This window comes from Coenobita brevimanus, chromosome 110 (genome assembly GCF_032717465.1).
Source record: "Coenobita brevimanus isolate Jiangsu-jjx chromosome 110, ASM3271746v2, whole genome shotgun sequence".
In the NCBI taxonomy this organism is placed as follows: Eukaryota; Metazoa; Arthropoda; class Malacostraca; order Decapoda; family Coenobitidae; genus Coenobita; species Coenobita brevimanus.
In genome coordinates, this window is record NC_137063.1 from 6,520,872 (window position 1) to 6,539,027 (window position 18,156).

The window sequence follows — 18,156 nt, forward strand, 5'->3', positions numbered from 1 at the left end:
TAGAAAGTGCAACACCCGCACCCACCAAATGGTCTAAGGACCGAATATTTGGCTATGCCCTGTGACCTTGACCTTCAACAGACTCTGAAATTAGAAGTATTTCATCACTGCCAAAAATCCCTTCCACTAAATTCATTTCAAATCATATTAGAACTATCTGAGTTGACTTTGCCCAGCTACCCTGACACTTGATTTTTCCCTCTGACGTTGATCTTTAACTGACTGATCTCAGAATCATATCTCTGTCCCTGTTTTAACCGGAACCCTTCCACAAAGTTTAGTCTGCATAAAAAAATAAAAACAGACTGCCATGAGACCAGTTCTTTTCAAAAATAACTGGTCAACCTCTTAGGTGATCCCCAGTTCATCCACCAAGTTTGGTCTGGATCAGATCAACACGGCTTCAGTTGTTTTCTTCACACACAGACACCCAAGTAGAATTTTGACCTTCCCCCGTCATCTTAATCTTTGACAGACTGTTCTCAAAGCTGCTTTCCTTCGTTTTTGCCTGACTTTTAACTCTTCCATCAAGTTTAATTCAAATTAGATCAAGACTGTGTTGGCCTTTCCCAGTGACTCTGACCTCTTCTCTAAGCTGAAGCTATCTATTCTTCCATTATCGTCACACATTCCACAAAGTTTAGTTTAAACAGAATAAAAACCGTTTCAACTGACCTTACCATGACACCTGGAGGTCCTTGACCTATGCCTACTGTTGCAAAAAAAAAAAAAAAAAAAAAAAAGAAAAAAAAAGTTTACTCCTTGGCTGGTCCTGAACTCTTACACCAAGTTTGGTTCAAATCGAATCAATATTGTGTTGGTTATTGTGTTCATACTTAGACACAGTCCATCCAACTTTGACTTTGACCTTTAACTCATTGTTCTGAAAACTGAATTCCTCCATCTCTGCCTTTCGCTCAACCTTTTCCCCAAAGTTTGGTCTAAATTGGATAAAAACTGTAATTTGATTCGGCTAGGTCAACATTTGACCCAGCTCTGTGACCCTGACCTTCGACCTATACTACAATGATCCGATTTCTGTATCTGCTGGTTTGTCCGTTTGCTATGGTAAAACCGGCACACTGTGGCACAATTCTTGTTACGGCAAGAGACTGCTAAAATGCTCGAACTTGATGAATAAAACAATTTCCAGTCCAATCGGGCAACCGGTTCCCGAGTTATGACTCAGTTCTGGCATTTTGACATCGAACAAAGGCCACCTGAAGGCGGCCTTTAGGCGGATCACTTTCTTTGTGGGCACTGAAGTTACCGTAACTGGCTTTTTTACATCGAAAGGAAAGGCCACCGAAGGCGGTCTTTAAGCGAGTTGTTCTTAAAAACAATAAGTTTCCTGATGTGCAACCCCTAATCCCTTTCATTAAGTTTGGTTAAAATCGGATAAAATCTGTTTATTTCGCTGTTGTCTAGGAAGCAGAAGAGAGTCTATTTTCTACTGGCCAACTGCTCTTGCCATCCAGTCTAATACAAGAACCATCAACTGAACCAGTGGGTACAACAGCCTCTGGTAACTGGAGCTACTTGTGCCTGTTGGTAAGGCCCTCCCACCGACTCTGAACACTTTACCACACTGGCGAGAGTGAGAGAGTGAGTGGGTGAGAGTGGGTGACCTGTGTGGGTGATCTGTGAGTCAGAGCTGAGTGAGTGAGTTACTGTGGAGAACGACTGAATGAATGGTACGATAACTGAGTGCACGGGTGGTTGAGCTGCGTGGGCAAGTGAGTCGGGAGCGAATGAGTAAATGAATGGGTTGTGTGGGTAAGTGGGTAATGAGTCAGGGATGAAAGCGTGAGCGGGAAAGAGAGGGGCACGCTGAGTGAGTGAGTGTGACGTGCGGGCAAGTGAGTAGTAAGGCCGAGTGGAACCAGTGAGTGAATGAGTGAGTTAGTGAGTGGGTTGTGAGATGAGAGTGAATCAGAGTAAATAAATATGAGTAGTGTGAATGAACGGGTGAGTAAGAGAAGAAGTGAGTAGGTGAGTGGTAGGTTTAGTGAAAGAATGAGTGTGTGGGTGGTGAGTGAAGTGGATGGATTAGAGTGAGGTATAAAATGTAATCCATGTCCTTCACTCTTCCTTCATCTTTCACTCTTCATTCATCTCTCCTCACTCTCTTTCCCATTCCTTCATCTCTCCTTTACCTCATGATTCATCTCTCCACTTTTCTTCACTCCTTCTTTATCTCTACTCCATAAGTCTGTCCTTCACCCTTCCTTCATCTCTCTCCAGTCTTTCACTTCTCCTACACGTTTTCTTTATATCTCTCCAACCTTCTTTAAATCTTCTTCATTCTCCTTCACCTTTTTTCAATTTTCCTTCATCATTCAAAACTCTTCTTACACCTTTCTTTCACTCTTACCTAGTCCCTTCTTTACATCATTATTCATCTTTCAGTTCTTCTTATATCGCTCTTCACCTCTCCATCATCTCTCCATTCCTCATTCATTTCTCCCTTACCCTTCTTTCATAACATTTTTGTTTCATCATCTCCCTCTCCTCCAATCTTCCTTCATCTCTGTCATTCATCATTTCATCCTTCATCCCTCCTGTGCTTCATCATTAATCACCTTCAATTTCCTTCAACTCTCTTTCACCCTTCCTTCATCTCTCCACTTTCTGTCCTTCAACTTCATACCTTTCCTTCATCCTTTATTTTTCTCACTCTCTCTTCTTCAGTTACCTCATATTTCATCACGCACCACTTCCTTCATCTCTCCTTTACCTCTCCACATTTTCTCCACTCCTCTTTCACTTTTCCTTCAATTCTCCTTCGCTTTTCCTTCAACCCCCCTTCGCTCTTCCTTTAACCCTCCTTCACTTTTCCTTCATCGTTCCATCAGCCTTCCTTCATCGAACCACTTCCTCCTCCTTCACCTTCCCTCACCTCACCATCCATCACTCAATTCTACGCCTCTTCATCACTGTCTTATCAAAAGTCTATCTCCCTCCCGTCATTCTCTCTCTCTCTCTCTCTCTCTCTCTCTCTCTCTCCGCATATTCTTTCTTACGTGGTATTTTGCTTCCTACTTTCCAACTTCCTTTCTCTCTTTCTCTGCCTCCTTTCCCTACCACCTTCCTAACCCACATATCCACCCTTCTTTCCTCCCTTACTCGTTTAGAAGTGGGTAACGCAATCTGTGGTATTACGGACAGTGAGAGATCTATGGCTTGCAATCAGCAACCTTAATGTGGGTAATACATTCAGACCAAAAACCTCTGAATATATTAAAGAAATGAATGAAGGGAGTTACGAGAAAAATATCAAGACCTTTAACTGAACTTTTCAACATATCATTAGGCAGCAGCAGCAGCAGCAGCAGCAGCAGCAGCAGCAAGGTGCTATACGAGCGGAAATTTGCAAATGTGACTCCAGTGGTAAAACACTGAACAAATAACATCCAGACAAATAACCGTCTAATTAGCTTGACATGCGACTGCAAGGTGTTTGAAATCATCATGAGGGACAAGCTTGTCAAATGTTTAGAAAGAAACAGTCTTAACAAAGACTCACAACATGGATTTTGGAACAATCACTCCTGTTTTACTAATCTCCTTGATTTGCTTAACGATATACTGATAACGTATGATCAGACCAAATGAACTGGATATGAAGAGGCGTCTGACAAATCTCCCCATAAAAGACACTTTTAGATACAAAAAAAGCACACGGTGTCAGTGGCAGTATGCTCAGGTGTATGTATACCTGCTTTACAGGATGTAATCACAATAAAGAGTAAAGAATCAGTCTGGAAGGGCACTGCCGATGGAATACTGCAATGTTCACTGTTGGGTTTTTACTACCCAAAATTCGTGATGACCAAAACAAAGGTAAGTGTCAATACAGCTTTACAAATACAGATGATGCAGAATGATCCTGACAATCTATTTAACTGGGTCTACACATGGCTGATGGATCTGAACACTTCTAAGTGGAATGTGGGTAATACTGGCGGTAAAAATGAAAATGACGAATATACTATGAATAATATTCAACTCGGCAATGTAAACCCCACAAATAAGTAATGATGATGATGATGATGATGATGATGATGATGATGATGATGATGATAATAATAATAATAATAATAATAATAATAATAATAATAATAATAATCTGAAACAAATTCAAAAATATATAAAGGCTGTTGAAAATGTCAAAAAATTAACTGAGAAGCCAGAGGAGCATTTGAATATACTTAAGAAATTATGATCCTTACCTTTTACAAAAGTCTAATACACCCACATTTAGAGCATCGTGTCCAGCTCTGGTTACCTTAGTACAAAGAAAGGAAGGAAGAAAGCTCAAAAGATTACAGAAAAGCGTGGCAAAAATGCTTCTTTAAGAAGCTAAATATACAAGTAACTACTAGATGTGACCCTATTTATATACTTAAAAGACATTGCGATGGGATTTAATAACAGTATACAAAATTTTCAAAGGAAAGGATGATATGGTAGCAGAGATATACTTATTTCATCCAAGGTAAACCGATCTAATCGTAATAGAAGTCATGGCTATACGATTGTTGGTAAATGCTTCCAGTCACATACAGTAAAGTTTTTCTTCAAAGGGTTGTGAGCATACTGGAATATATTACTATGCATTGTGGGAGATGTGATACAGTACCAGCAATGAGAAACTGTCTGGACAAGTACTGGGCTTCTAATCATCAGCCAAATATGTTCTCTCATGAAAAAACACATTTCTTAAATACAGTGTTTTCTACAGCGTGAAGCATGAAGGAAACAATCAAATACAACATCGTTATGTATATAATGTTAACTTGAGGTTACTTTCCCTTACAGCTTAAGTTACTGTTTTCCTTCGATCTTTTTCCTAGAAAATGTCCGGGTCAATTTTTCTCGGTTGTAACTGTAAGGTAGTTCTTCTCACTCTTACCTGTTGGCTTCGATTGGAGGGATTGGTGGGTTGGGGGAGCCTCCCTGTTTGGCTTTCCTGACTCAGTAGATCAAATACTTTAGACACAACCTACCCTGTGGCAAACGGTCTCCAAAGGAACAATAACTATCTGTTGCTATTTGCTTTCCTTTGTACTTCTTCCCCTATTTCTCTCCCCCTCTCTGCCTTTCCCAACCCTATTCTCTTCTATTTCTCCCTTTCCCCACCTTCCTCTCTTCCTCTTCTTTCACTTTCTCCCTACTCTTTCTCTTCCATCCATCTCCTCTCCCTCCCTTCCTTCCCTTCCTCCCTCCCTCACCACCATTTAAAGAGGGAAGGTGGTCAGATCACATTCCTTCCCTCCCATACATCACACTCCTACACCTGTATTTCAAACCTTTACTCCATCATTCACCGTTTTCATTCCATCACTCATTCTTCCATTCCTGTCCCCATTTTTTCTTTCATTTTATCACTGCTCCCTTACTTCATTAATTTTCCCTTTCCTCCTTTATTTCTTTCGGTCTTCTTCCACCCCTCCTTCATTAATTTTTCCTTTCATCTTTTCCTCCTCCTTTCATCTTCCATTATTCCTTCACCCATTTTTTCATTTGGCCTTTCTTACATTCTCTCATCACCCCGTCATTCCCTTTTATTCTTCACTTCTCCCCCTTCTTCCATCTCTTCGACTTTCCAACTTCCATCACTCCTTCCTTTATTCTCCTTCAATTTCCAATTAAGCTATTAATTTCCCTATCTCCCTCCTTCAATTCTCCCTGCATTCTCTTTCATCATTCCTTCCTTCATTTTCCTTTCATCACTTCTTTTACTACAACCATTCTTCATACCTTTCTCTCTCTCTCTCTCTCTCTCTCTCTCTCTCTCTCTCAACTGGAGGTCGTGGTGAAAAGGAAAGGTGGATTGAAAATGTAAATGAAACGGTCAGTCGGTTTAGGACGCGAGGATGGATGGATGTGGGTGTGGCAGGGGTGGGATGTGTGGATGGGAGAGTTGGAGGGTATGGATGGTGTGGATGGCAGAGGTGGAGGGTGTGGATGGCAGAGGTGGAGGGTGTGGATGGCAGGGGGGAGGGTGTGGACGGCAGAGGTGGAGGTTGTGGATGGCAGAGGTGGAGGTTGTGGATGGCAGAGGTGGAGGGTGTGGATGGCAGAGGTGGAGAGTGTGGATGGCAGGGGGGAGGGTGTGGACGGCAGAGGTGGAGGGTGTGGATGGCAGAGGTGGAGGGTGTGGATGGCAAAGGTGGAGGGTGTGGATGACAGGGGCGGCGTGTGTGGATGGCAGGGGTGGCGAGTGTGGATGACAGAGGTGGAGGGTGTGGATGGCAGGGGTGGAGGGTGTGGATGGCAGAGGTGGAGGGTGTGGACGGCACAGGTGGAGGGTGTGGATGGCACGGGTGGAGGGTGTGGATGGCAGAGGTGGAGGGTGTGGATGGCAGAGGTGGGAGATGTGGATGGGAGGGGTGGGGGTTGTGGATGGCACGGATGGGGGGTGTGGACGGCACAGGTGGAGGGTGTGGATGGCACGGGTGGAGGGTGTAGATCTGACAGAGGATGAATATGAACGGTAGGGGGGTGTGGATGACAGGGGTGGAGGGTATGGATGGCAGGGGGGGTGGCTGGAAGGGGGGTTTGGATGACAAGGGTGGAGAGTTCGGATGGCAAGGGGGTGGCTGGTAGGGGAGTGTGGATGATAGGGGTGGAGGGTGTGGATGGCAAGGGTGGAGGGTGTAGTTGTGGCAGGGATGGAGGGCGTGGATGGCAGAATTAGAGTGTGTGGGGAGGAGGGTAAGAGGGTATGGAAGGTGTGGTGGGTCAGAGGGTATGGAAGGTGTGGAGGGTCAGAGGGTATGGAAGGTGTAGATGGCAGGGATGAAGGGTGACTAGGATGTGGATGGCAGAGGTGGAGGATGTGGAGGGTGTGCATGGCAAGGACAGAGTATGGAGGGATAGGACGGATGGTATGGAATGCAGGGGTGGAATGTGGACAGTGCAGATGGCAGAGATGGAGGGTGTAGATGAAAGGGGTGGAGGGTGTGGATGACAAGGACGGAGAGTATGGAGGGAAGGGACGGATGGTATGGAGTGCAGGAGTGGAGAGTGGAGGGTGCAGTTGGCAGGAGTGAAGGGTACAGATGACTGGGGTGGAGGGTGTGGATTGCAGAGGCGGAGGGTGTGGATGGCGAGGGTGGAGGGTCTGGAATACAGGGTTGGGGGGTATACATGTGAACGGCAGGGATAGAGGGTGAGTAAGGTGAGGATATCAGGGCATAGCAGGGGTGGCTGGTGTGGATGGCAGGGATGAAGTAAACAGAAGGTGTGGATGTGAGGGCAGGGGAAGGGTGGGTGGTGTGGATGTGAGGGCAGGGCATAGGTAAGTGGTGTGAATGGCAGGGGTGGGTGGTGTGGATGTGAGGGCAGGGCTGGGTGGGTGTAGTTGAAGGTGTGGATGGCAGGGGATGGCAGTGTGAATATGAGGGCAGGGCAGGGGTGGGTGATGTGGATATAAGGGCAGGGCAGGGGTGGGTGATGTGGATATGAGGGCAGGGCAGGGGTGGGTGGTGTGGATAGGAGGGCAGGGCAGGGGTGGGTGGTGTGGATATGAGGGCAGGGCAGGGGTGGGTGGTGTGGATATGAGGGCAGGGCAGGGGTGGGTGGTGTGGATATGAGGGTAGGGCAGGGGTGGGTGGTGTGGATATGAGGGTAGGGCAGGGGTGGGTGGTGTGGATATGAGGGCAGGGCAGGGGTGGGTGGTGTGGATGGCAGGGCGGCAGGCACCCGTCAATCAAGGAACAGTTGTGGTCGAGCTTGTCCTCAGGGCCACACCACACTCACACTTACTCTCTCTCTCTCTCTCTCTCTATCTCTCTCTCTACCGTGTGTGTGTGTGTGTGTGTGTATATATATATATATATATATATATATATATATATATATATATGATATTTATGTATGATATTTATGTATGTCTGTACAGTATATATCTTAAGCTTCACCTTTTTTGTGGTCTCTCTTTACTCTGTCTCTCTTTCCATCAAAATACACACACAGGCAGTTCCAAAGAAAGGAATAGGCAGCTCGTGATGGGTAACACAAAGCCTCTCTGTGTGACTGTCATACTCCCTGTCACCCATTTCACTCTCAAACCCACCGCCTTTACCTGTCTCCAGCTCGACTTTAATCCATCTTTTTACCTTACAGCCTTCTTGCCTCTTCACCTACTCATCCACCTACTTACCTACCTACCTACCCACTCATCTACCTTTCTACTTACTTCTCTACTTACCAATCAACCTAAATTCCAGCTGCACACTTACAACCTACCTACCTATCTGCAATTCGTACCTACTGTGCTGCTCATGTTACTCACCCTCTTCAAGCCGATGAGGAGTTTCCTGTTTTATTCTCTCTTCCTCCAAACAGTTTTATTGAACTAGTGCGATTTTTCAGACTTAAGTGGCTGGATTTAGCCTTAACTAATCCCTTCACTAATACATCCTTCCTCGGTTTAATAAAAATAATCTGGTTTTAGCTACAGTGAAATGAAAAAGACGTTCCCGGTTTAAAGAGGTTAAAGCTTGGCCGGTACATTTACGTCCGCATCCCTAAGTATGGAGTAATTAAGGACTTGTGGAGAGGCAGCAATTAAGCAAAATTTATATATATTAATCAAGATCATAACCTCGCCCACACTTCTCTGTCGGGTGTAACCATGGAAGGTTATAGGACAGCAATGTGCACACACACACACACACACACACACACACACACACACACACACACACACTGTTTTTACTAACTTGTTCCCTCTCCTTCTCTATTCACATCCCAACCCGTCCCTTTTACTCCTGTCTGCAAGACGAGGATGTAGCGGGCAATTAGAATCATCTGGCGAATTTCTAGGATGCCTGTCAGTGCTCCCTTCACTCACTGTGCAGGTGTCTGTTGGGAGGACATTTGCACAGACACGCCATCAACAGGGCAGTATACAACCAGAATCTTGGAAGTTGTTAACCAATTATAACTACGATGAAGAGTGAGAAAGGTAAAAACGGAAGCTGAAGAGGCTTCGGTAACTATGTGGTGAACTCAAAAGAAAGGGTGAAAAAAGTGAGAGTTCAACACATCTGCATGTGTTGCTTTAATATTTTTAGCTTACACAGAAGTGCTGGGCGTCCTGCTGCTGGTTGCTGGCATATACTTGTATAAATAAACAACTTCCTGTTAGACATGTCTCTTCTTCCTTGGGTCTGGTAGTCTTAGAAGTTCCTGGTATATAACTTGAGGAGTATCCTCGTATGTGTTTTACTTCTGTCGAAACTATACTGTTTGGTGTCCTCAGATGGATGTCAGTGAGTGTTGAGGATACAGCTTCCCGTGGCTATACTGCACGCCAAAGTCAGTCAGTCTCTTCCTCTATCGTCGGCCTAATGTTGTCCTGTTGTGGCAGCAGCATCATTACAAGGGTCTGAGGAGAACCTGGGAGCACTACCGCTAAAAGCCTCACAGGGATCGCTTTCTTCTTCTTCTAAGAATCGTGTCTTTTTCTGGCTTACGCGTCGCCCTGTTTGAGCGCTGGAGTGGCGGTAGAAACTGTGGTGTTCCCTGGCTCACTCCTGGAGCTACTGGCCACTACAGTGGGTCCGGACATCAAAGAGACGGGTCAAAATGGAGTCTCTAAGCAGCGACACAGGACTGGTCATCAAATGCAACTTACCGTATACCGACCCGTGAGGCTGCTCTTGTTCTATATAAGGGTCCATAGGCCATCCAAAGTGCCCTTGCTGCCTCCTACCATGATGGAGCCGGAAGGGTATAGGAAAGTAGGTGGGAGAGGAGGGAGGTACGGAGGAATGTAACCGGGGATGAGGGGGAAGGGGTGAGTCTGAGGGAGGAGAGGAGGATATGAGGGGAAGGGGCGAGTCTGGGGGAGGACAGGAGGGGACGAGGGAAGGATGAATCGGATGGACAAGTGCTAATAGGACTGCAGTGCCTCTGGCCAGCGGCCTGCCTTGATCCAGCCACCTGCACTGATGCCGCTCCCTGAGAAATGTGGAGAGCGAGGGACATGGGGAGAGGGAGAACGACAAACCAGACTCGGCGGGGAAGATGGGATGCTTGTTGAGTCGTGGACAATAGTCGTTTTATGCCTTTTACACTGCTGGGATTCCGAACGTATGATAAGATTCCAAACCATATGAGTATTGTCGATTACCATGGCAACATCTCAGTGGGTGTGACACGGTTCCCAGCGTAATGGAATACCTGTGACGGTGGTGTTATTGTGGTGGGCTTTGTTGCTTACATAATGATTACTAACCCCTCATCATTATATCTACTGCCTACTTCCATCTTACCTACTATCTACTGTGCTTCCGTCCTACCTTTTACCTTCTCCCCCACTGAATACCTGCTTTGTTTTGTTTTTCATTTTATCTGCTACCTACCTCCCGACCACTACCTATTTCCATCTTACCTACTACCTGCTTCCCTATCATCATCTTACCTCTTAGGATACTTAGCACACTTACCTCATCATCGTACCTATTCTCTACTAACCTCTCACCACCTACCTACCTTCTTACCTTCCCTATCCCTCACCCACCAACCTACCTATGTATTACCTATTTACCCAACTACCTACGTACTCAATTTCTCACCTTCCTACCAACTTACTCACCTCCCGGCCCTTCATCACTCTCACCCTCCTTCATCCCAACTTCATCTCTCTTAATTAACTCTCTCTCTCTCTCTCTCTCTCTCTCTCTCTCTCTCTCTCGTATTTGCATAAACCCATTAAAACACAGAAAGGGTTAATTGAGTAGGAAATAGGAGGCGCTGTGATGACGAGAGAGAGAGAGAGAGAGAGAGAGAGAGAGAGAGAGAGAGAGAGAGAGAGAGAGAGAGAGAGAGAGAGCATATGCGTATTCCGCTGGCTACAGAGGGTACCGGTATATTATGCAGGAGGTAATGACAGTGTTTTAATATGCTCGCTATTTTTATTTCTTCTTTTTTTATATATATCCTGAGTTTCTTACACTTTCCTACGTCAATTTTGTTTTTTCTTCTCCCCCCCCCCCTTGTTTTTTGGGTGGGGGGATCCTTCTTAGGGAACGAAAATATGTGTGAATCATCAAAGCAAAAATTTTCCCTGCTTAAAATGCCAAGTGCAAATGAAGTCCAGTTGTGGGAAGCCGCAGCGAAGAACAGCCTATATTTACGACAATTCCTAGTTTACGATTAATCCATGATCTTAACTGATAAAACTTGCGTAGATTCAGCTTCATGATAATTTTTACCCCTTCACTCTTAGGATGTATGTTTTATAAGTTCTTTCACCTTAACCTGGCCCTGATTTTCATTTCGTAGCTTATTTCACGTAGCTCAGTGGGAGACGGAGACAATGCTATGGCTCTACGTCCTTTCCATTGCTCTTTTTCATCACTAGCTTCATATTCTAATGTTAAGCTAATGTAACAAACCAGCATTCATGATGGAGTGGGGGCAACTTTAGGCCAAGTTAGAGAAGAACACAGTTTATTATCTCCGGAAATGAAGGCTATATCCAATATCCTCAGTTATAAAAATCTATACTACGCTGAATCAAACTGCATGGTGGTAACAATAACATGAAAAAATACGTCACTGGATGCAAGTGGATAACCATTATTGCCATCTCCCTCTTCCCACTATCAGTCTATCATACAGGAGTAAGGAATAATAAAACGTAGAACTATCTCCAGAATGCTTTGTAGAAATGGAACACACCTTAATTCATTCATCTTCTAAGCTTCCGAACTCCTCGGTTCCATCCCACATAGGAAATCATCCACGAAAAGGAGCTTCATATAATTTAAGTAGCTCTCCTACCACCTGTGCAGCAGAGTTATTCCACTGCATATCCAATTAAAGATGCGCATTCTTTGACTGCTTACTTACACGGTGTCCTAGTAGTAGCAGTGGCTGTAGCAGCTGCAACCACAGGCTCATCTGAAGGTATCGAGAGTGCACGTGCCGCTATGACATGACTCAACTGCATTTCTATACGCCAATACATCAACTTAGCAGGTAATCCATGAAACCAAGGTGTAGTTTTCAATATACTGTACATATAATTTCTACATATGGGTGGTGAGAATGCCTAAATGTAAAATATTACATATGTCTAACATAGATACGATGACCTGAAAAAATCGGCCAGCGTTTGTGGCTTGGGGGTCCACAGGGGTAATAACATTGCACACTTGCGGGGTTAAGATGTAGCTACAAACAGAGCCCATACTGTTGGTGTTAGTTCTTAGTGAGCAAGTTCTGGGAAATGATTTTATTTAATTTATCGCGAAGAGGTTATTAGTAACATAATATTCTTATTAATTACAGTGGGGGGAAAGTGATTTTGAGTCACATGATAATATCGCTCTGAAATTCTGTCCTAGGTTATAAGGTTCTATCAGTGTGCTTGACAGACAACTCACACCTCACGTGTTGGTAATGCACTATGAAATGTTTGAAATGTTTTGAATTTTACTTCTCTATCAGTAACTACACATTTCTATATTAAACAGTGATTTAAATCTTACCTTGTGTTTATTTTCCAGCTTTCTTCATCTTTTTTAAGTAAGCTATTACACAATTAAATGTTTGTCATTGTGAAAGTATTGGCAATATCTAGGAGTGTTGACTCCCTACCAGATGGTCAGTTCCCACAGGTCATCAGTATGATATACAATAAATGCCTGGTCTTCCTATCAGCCTTGCCCTGCATGTGATTATCCAGAAAGATGTGTGACAATCTCATAGTTTAGGTATATGTGCCACATTTTCCAATAATATTTTACCAGTTTCACAGTACTTATTACTTACTGATATTAAGGGCCGTAGTCTTAAACTGTGGGCAGGCATTCACCTTGCCCTGTTCGTATCTTTTGGTAATCTTAATGCATGAAAGGGAGTGAATTCCCCGGCTAACGAGAGAGGATTACTGCAGCCTGGTACAGGAATCCGAGGGAGTCTCTTAGCACCCCTTCGCATGCCTCTTCGTCATATTATAGGAGCCTTGTGCAAAGAACACTACAGCATGTAGAATTTGAGGGACCATATGGTGTGTGTGATGGGAATTTTAATTTAATAATTAAAAACCTCGTTTAAAAAAAAATAGTGTTTCATATTTTTTTCATTTTACAATACTTCACCGCTTCTCCGGAGATGGTTAATTTACGACGAGTACATAACAGTAGATGAGATACTGTATTCACTTCCATATTACTTTCAAAAATTCTACCAAGCTGTTTATCAGCTATGATGCATGATACCTTTGCAGTTAGTTTGAGTAGTTCATGAAATGATTCCCACAGTAAAAAATGGCCGAGTATTACCTACACAGACGACTCTTGCACAGCCAATTAGAGTGAATTACGGAGTCTCATGTTTGCGTTTGGTAAACTTTTACAAGTCTGCACTATTTTGAACTGGCCTGGCAATATATTTTTCTGGTGTATTTAGGTGTGATTTGAACGAATGTGGCCTTTATTTTCGGTGCCCGAGATTGGTTTTTAAATTAACCTCACCTGTGGGATTTCAGGGTTCTGGGTGGGAAAAATGGCAAAAACAAACATTTGGGGCAGAAATATGGACAAAATCGATATGACTTGCCAAGGTGTATTCGTTGGGTTATTACTGACTACATGAACCCCTTTGGTGCTATCTCAGACACCGAATTGTTCCTACAGTACAGGTTCTCCAAAGCCTGTATGCATACTCTTATACAGAGTAAGCAAGAACAAATGCCAGTCGTTAATAATAAATGAAGTAAGAATTGCTAACGATAAATGATATATTGTATGTGAATCTTAGAAACTGTGATATATTTTTTTATTTTAAAGTTTAAATTCTAAAATTAATCAGTGTTCTCAGACAGACTGCATCACTGCATCTGGTCCGGGTGTTACTCCAAAATAATCAATTTAATAGTGTTAAAATTAGGACATAATGATCTTAGAACTAAAGGAAGCCAAAGTTAGGACCAATGGAGGCCAAAGTTAGAACTAAAGAAGGCCAAGTTAGGACTGAAGTAGGCCAAAGTTAGGTCCAAAGGAAGCCAAGGTTAGAGCTAAAGAAGGCCAAAGTTAGTAATGAAGCAGGCCAAGGTCTAGACCACAGAATGTCGAGGTAGGTCTGAAGGATATAGATTTCAAGACTTGGTTTTCTTGATATCTTTTCAACTTAACGATTCTTTTACAGCTAAATTTAGCTTGATTTTTGTTCTTCATCCTTAAAAAAATCCTAAACACCGGAAACTTGGTTGTTTTCATTTTTTTTCTTACAATTTTGGCTTTCAAAACTTCCCTCATATTATCCACTTTTTATAATTTCAAAATACCACTAATTTTATTTTACCATATAACCCGAAATTATCCCTAATCTTGAGATTTCTTCCTACGTTTGATGAGTTTTAAAACTACTGAACTACAGGTGTAAGATGTATCTCTGACCAAACTAATAAGCAACTGATTAGGATTCAGTGCCAAATCCCACCACAGTCTGGTCAAAGTTTCTATGTTTATTTCACAGGGGGATAAGATATATATGTTATAACTTTTTTTAAAACATGGTTGGAGCTGACCTGTAATATTGTAATTCTGCATGTATTTAACAGAGGTCAATATGATTCGATCTGAGCCGAGTCATTTCAAATAAGTCAATCAATAAAATATATATTATATATATATATATATATATATATATATATATATATATATATATATATATATATATATATATATATATATATCAAAATCCAAGACTTACAAATTTTCTTTAAAAAAAAAAAAAAAAAAAAAAAAAAAAAAAAACGCTGAAACTAATGGGTACATTTTCGGCTGTCAGGTGACTGACTTCTAAACAATCTTCAATACTCAAAATGCTACACCAGTCCCATGAAGGATCACATCACTGTTAAATGAAAAGTATGTAAGTTCTTGAAGCAAAATACTTCGCAAGCAGCACCGACTCCCACGTTCCGACCTTTAGGGAAGACGAATTTACCTCGTACCAGTGACAAATCAACAACATGAAACTCGGGTAAGGATTTGGAAAAGTAAAGTGGAGCATTACTAGGATTAAAAAATAAATTGCTGATGGAAAATCCATGTTCTCATAAAACTGACGTAAAGAGAAAATCCAGTTTTAGGAGACAGCTAATGACGAAACATACCAGTAAACAAATATCCATCTTAAGCCAGAATGACGTTTGTGCCAGAGTCTGCTGCACAATAAGCAGGCAGGTGCCGATGCATGACAAACCTAACCGTCCAGCTAAGTGCGGAGGCATCCAAACCTGACTGTACAATACAGATCTTGGTTGGAGTTAACCAGAAGAACGTCGAGATTTTCAAGCTAATGCAAACCGGGCAGAAAATTGTGTGATCCGAAATGCACTTAATGACCTCAAATTCGCTGTTAATTCCAAAATCTGAAAAATCAAGAAAAAAAAGCAACAAGCTATGCAAAAATAAATAAACAATTAAATAAATAAACAAATGAGTAAATAGATAAACTAATGCTTGGCATATACACAGTGGAAATTATTTTAAAAAAAAACAATATATAATTTCGAGAAAAAAAAAAAAAAAAACATAAGCAACACTACACTGTTGCACGAACCAAGCACAAACCCCCACCTCCCTGCACACCTAACCAAGTGCATAATGGCTGTCACCCCCCAGATCTTTTCTTTTAAAGATGGGCGAAAGGAGAACGCCTTGGACACATAACCTGGGCCCTTCAGATTCCTTGCACAGGTCACACTGAAATCTCTGCCAGAATTTTTTTGAACTATTTCACTATCAAAAAAATAATAATAATAAAATAAATAAATAAAACTACTTAAGACACAGCATTCTACCAATCAAAAGGCACCAGTTCACTACAAGACAGAAATAAGTGAAATTTCACGACTCTATTGTGAACACTTTCTGAGTTCTGGCCCGGGAACGAAAATATCTGCGTCCAGTCAGCCGCCCTGCCGCCCAACTCTACGGACGGACACCTATTGATCCCAGTGATAACAACATCCTCTTCTGACACTGTCTGGTGGAGAGTAAAAAGCTAGTTTATGAAAAATCTAACGTCACTCGAAATTCCAACCCAAGACATACAGTAACAAAAACTCAGTCGCGGAAAAAGGATCACGAAAAAGAATAAAACGATAAAGAACATGAAAGTAGAGGAGGAGGAGGAGGAGGAGGAGGAGGAGGAATTAATTCCAAACCCTAGTCCCCTGCCTTGAGTAGCCGATAAGAGTGTGAAAATGCGGGTGAGTGCCACTAATTACCTCACCTGGCCAGTTTATCACCTGTGATTAAGGGACACGACCAAGGCCTGGGAGGAGCAGGGGAGGGGACAGGGGTGGGGTATGGGGAGAGTGGGGAGGGAAGGGGGGTAGGGAGGAGAGGGAAGGGGAAGGAAGAGGGGGAAAGATGGAGAGGGGAGAGGAATGAAGTGATATGAAGGGAGGGAAAATGGGAGAGGAGGGAAAAGAACAGATGACGAGGGGAAGGAATCAAGGACAGGGAATGGAAAAGAGAAGAGGGAGGAGATAGGAGCGAGAGGATGGGGAGAGAAAGAAAAAGAGGGAGAGAAGGGAAGGGGAAGGAACAACAGAGAAAGATGGAAAGAGCAAGGGTGAAGGGGAGAGAGAGAGAGAGAGAGAGAGAGAGAGAGAGAGAGAGAGAGAGAGAGAGAGAGAGAGAGAGAGAGAGAGGGGACAGAAAAGAAGGCAAAGGATGAGAGGGCACAAAAGCCAAGGAGAGAAAGGGGGGGGGGGAAACACAAGAGGATAGATAAAGGAGAGCAAAGGGAATGAAAGGAATGGTTACGGATGGAATGGGGAGGAAGCAGAGATAAGAAGAGGGAAAGGGAAAGAAAGAAGGGCAATGAAAGAGAAAGGGAAATCAGATGAAAAGGGAAGAAAGGGAGACTACGAAGTGGAAGTAAGTAGAGGGATGGGGAGAGGGAAAGAAAGAAGGGCAAGGAAAGAGATGGGAAAATCAGCAGAAAGGGGAAGAAAGGGAAACTACAAAATGGAAGAGGAAGTAAAAAGAAAAAGAATGAGAAGCAAACGGAAAGGAGGAAAAGAATGTGGGATAAGACGAAGACAAGGAAGAGAGAGAAAGGAAAGGAAGAATGGAGGAAAAGGAAGCGAAGACAGGAGGAAAGGCAGCGGAGAGAATAGCGGAAGAGGAAGAGGAGAGAAAGAGGGAAAGGAAAAGGGAGAGGGAGGGGATAAAAGGATGAGAGAAGTGTAGGAAAAGGAAGAGAATGACGATGATGATAAAGGTAGGAAGAGGGAAATTGGGAGAGAAAAGAGGAGGAAGAGGCGAAAGGAGGAGGTGGGATGAGGAAGAAGAGATATAATGAGAAGTGAGCGAAAGGAACAGAACACGGAAAGTGAAGGGAGATATGGAAGGGGGGAGACGAAAGAGGAAGAGGCAAAAGAAGGACGGGAAAGACTAGAAAAGATAGGGGACACAAAAGAGGGAACTGAAGGATGAGGAGAAGAGGGGAGAGATAGGAGAGAGATAAATAAGAACAGAAAAGGAAGGATGTCAAAATAAAGACCAGCAAAGACTTGGTGCAGGTATAATAGTAGAAAGACAGCCAGGATAAAAGAAAAGGGAAGATGGTGGAAAGGAGAGACGGGGAGGGAAAGGAGAGAGGAAGGAGAAAGGAGAGGAAGAAGAGAGGAAGGGAAAGGGAGAAGGGAAGAAAAAGAAGAGTGGAGAGGAAAGGAATAAAAAGGGAGGGAGGGAGTAAAAAGCTAGAGAAAAAGAAAGAAAGGGGAAATGAGGGGGAGGGAAGGAGATAGGGAAAGGAAGAAGAGGAGACAAAGGAGAAAGACCGTGGGAAGGAGAGAGAGAGAGAGAGAGAGAGAGAGATTCAGATTTTTTATTATCCACCAAAGTGGTTATTACACAAATTACAATGAATATTCAGTAATTGCAATAGGTACACGAATTACAATACTTACAGATGCATAAGTCTCCTACAATTATTATATGTGGTAATATAAAATTTGATAAATTGTTTACCACTAAACCTCAAAGGTAAAAAGTTAAAATAAAAGAGACATACATACACATACACAAAAACGTAAAAATAAAATAAAATAAAATAAAGTAAGATAAAAGTATAAAGTAAAAGAGACATACTAGAGAGTAAATTTTT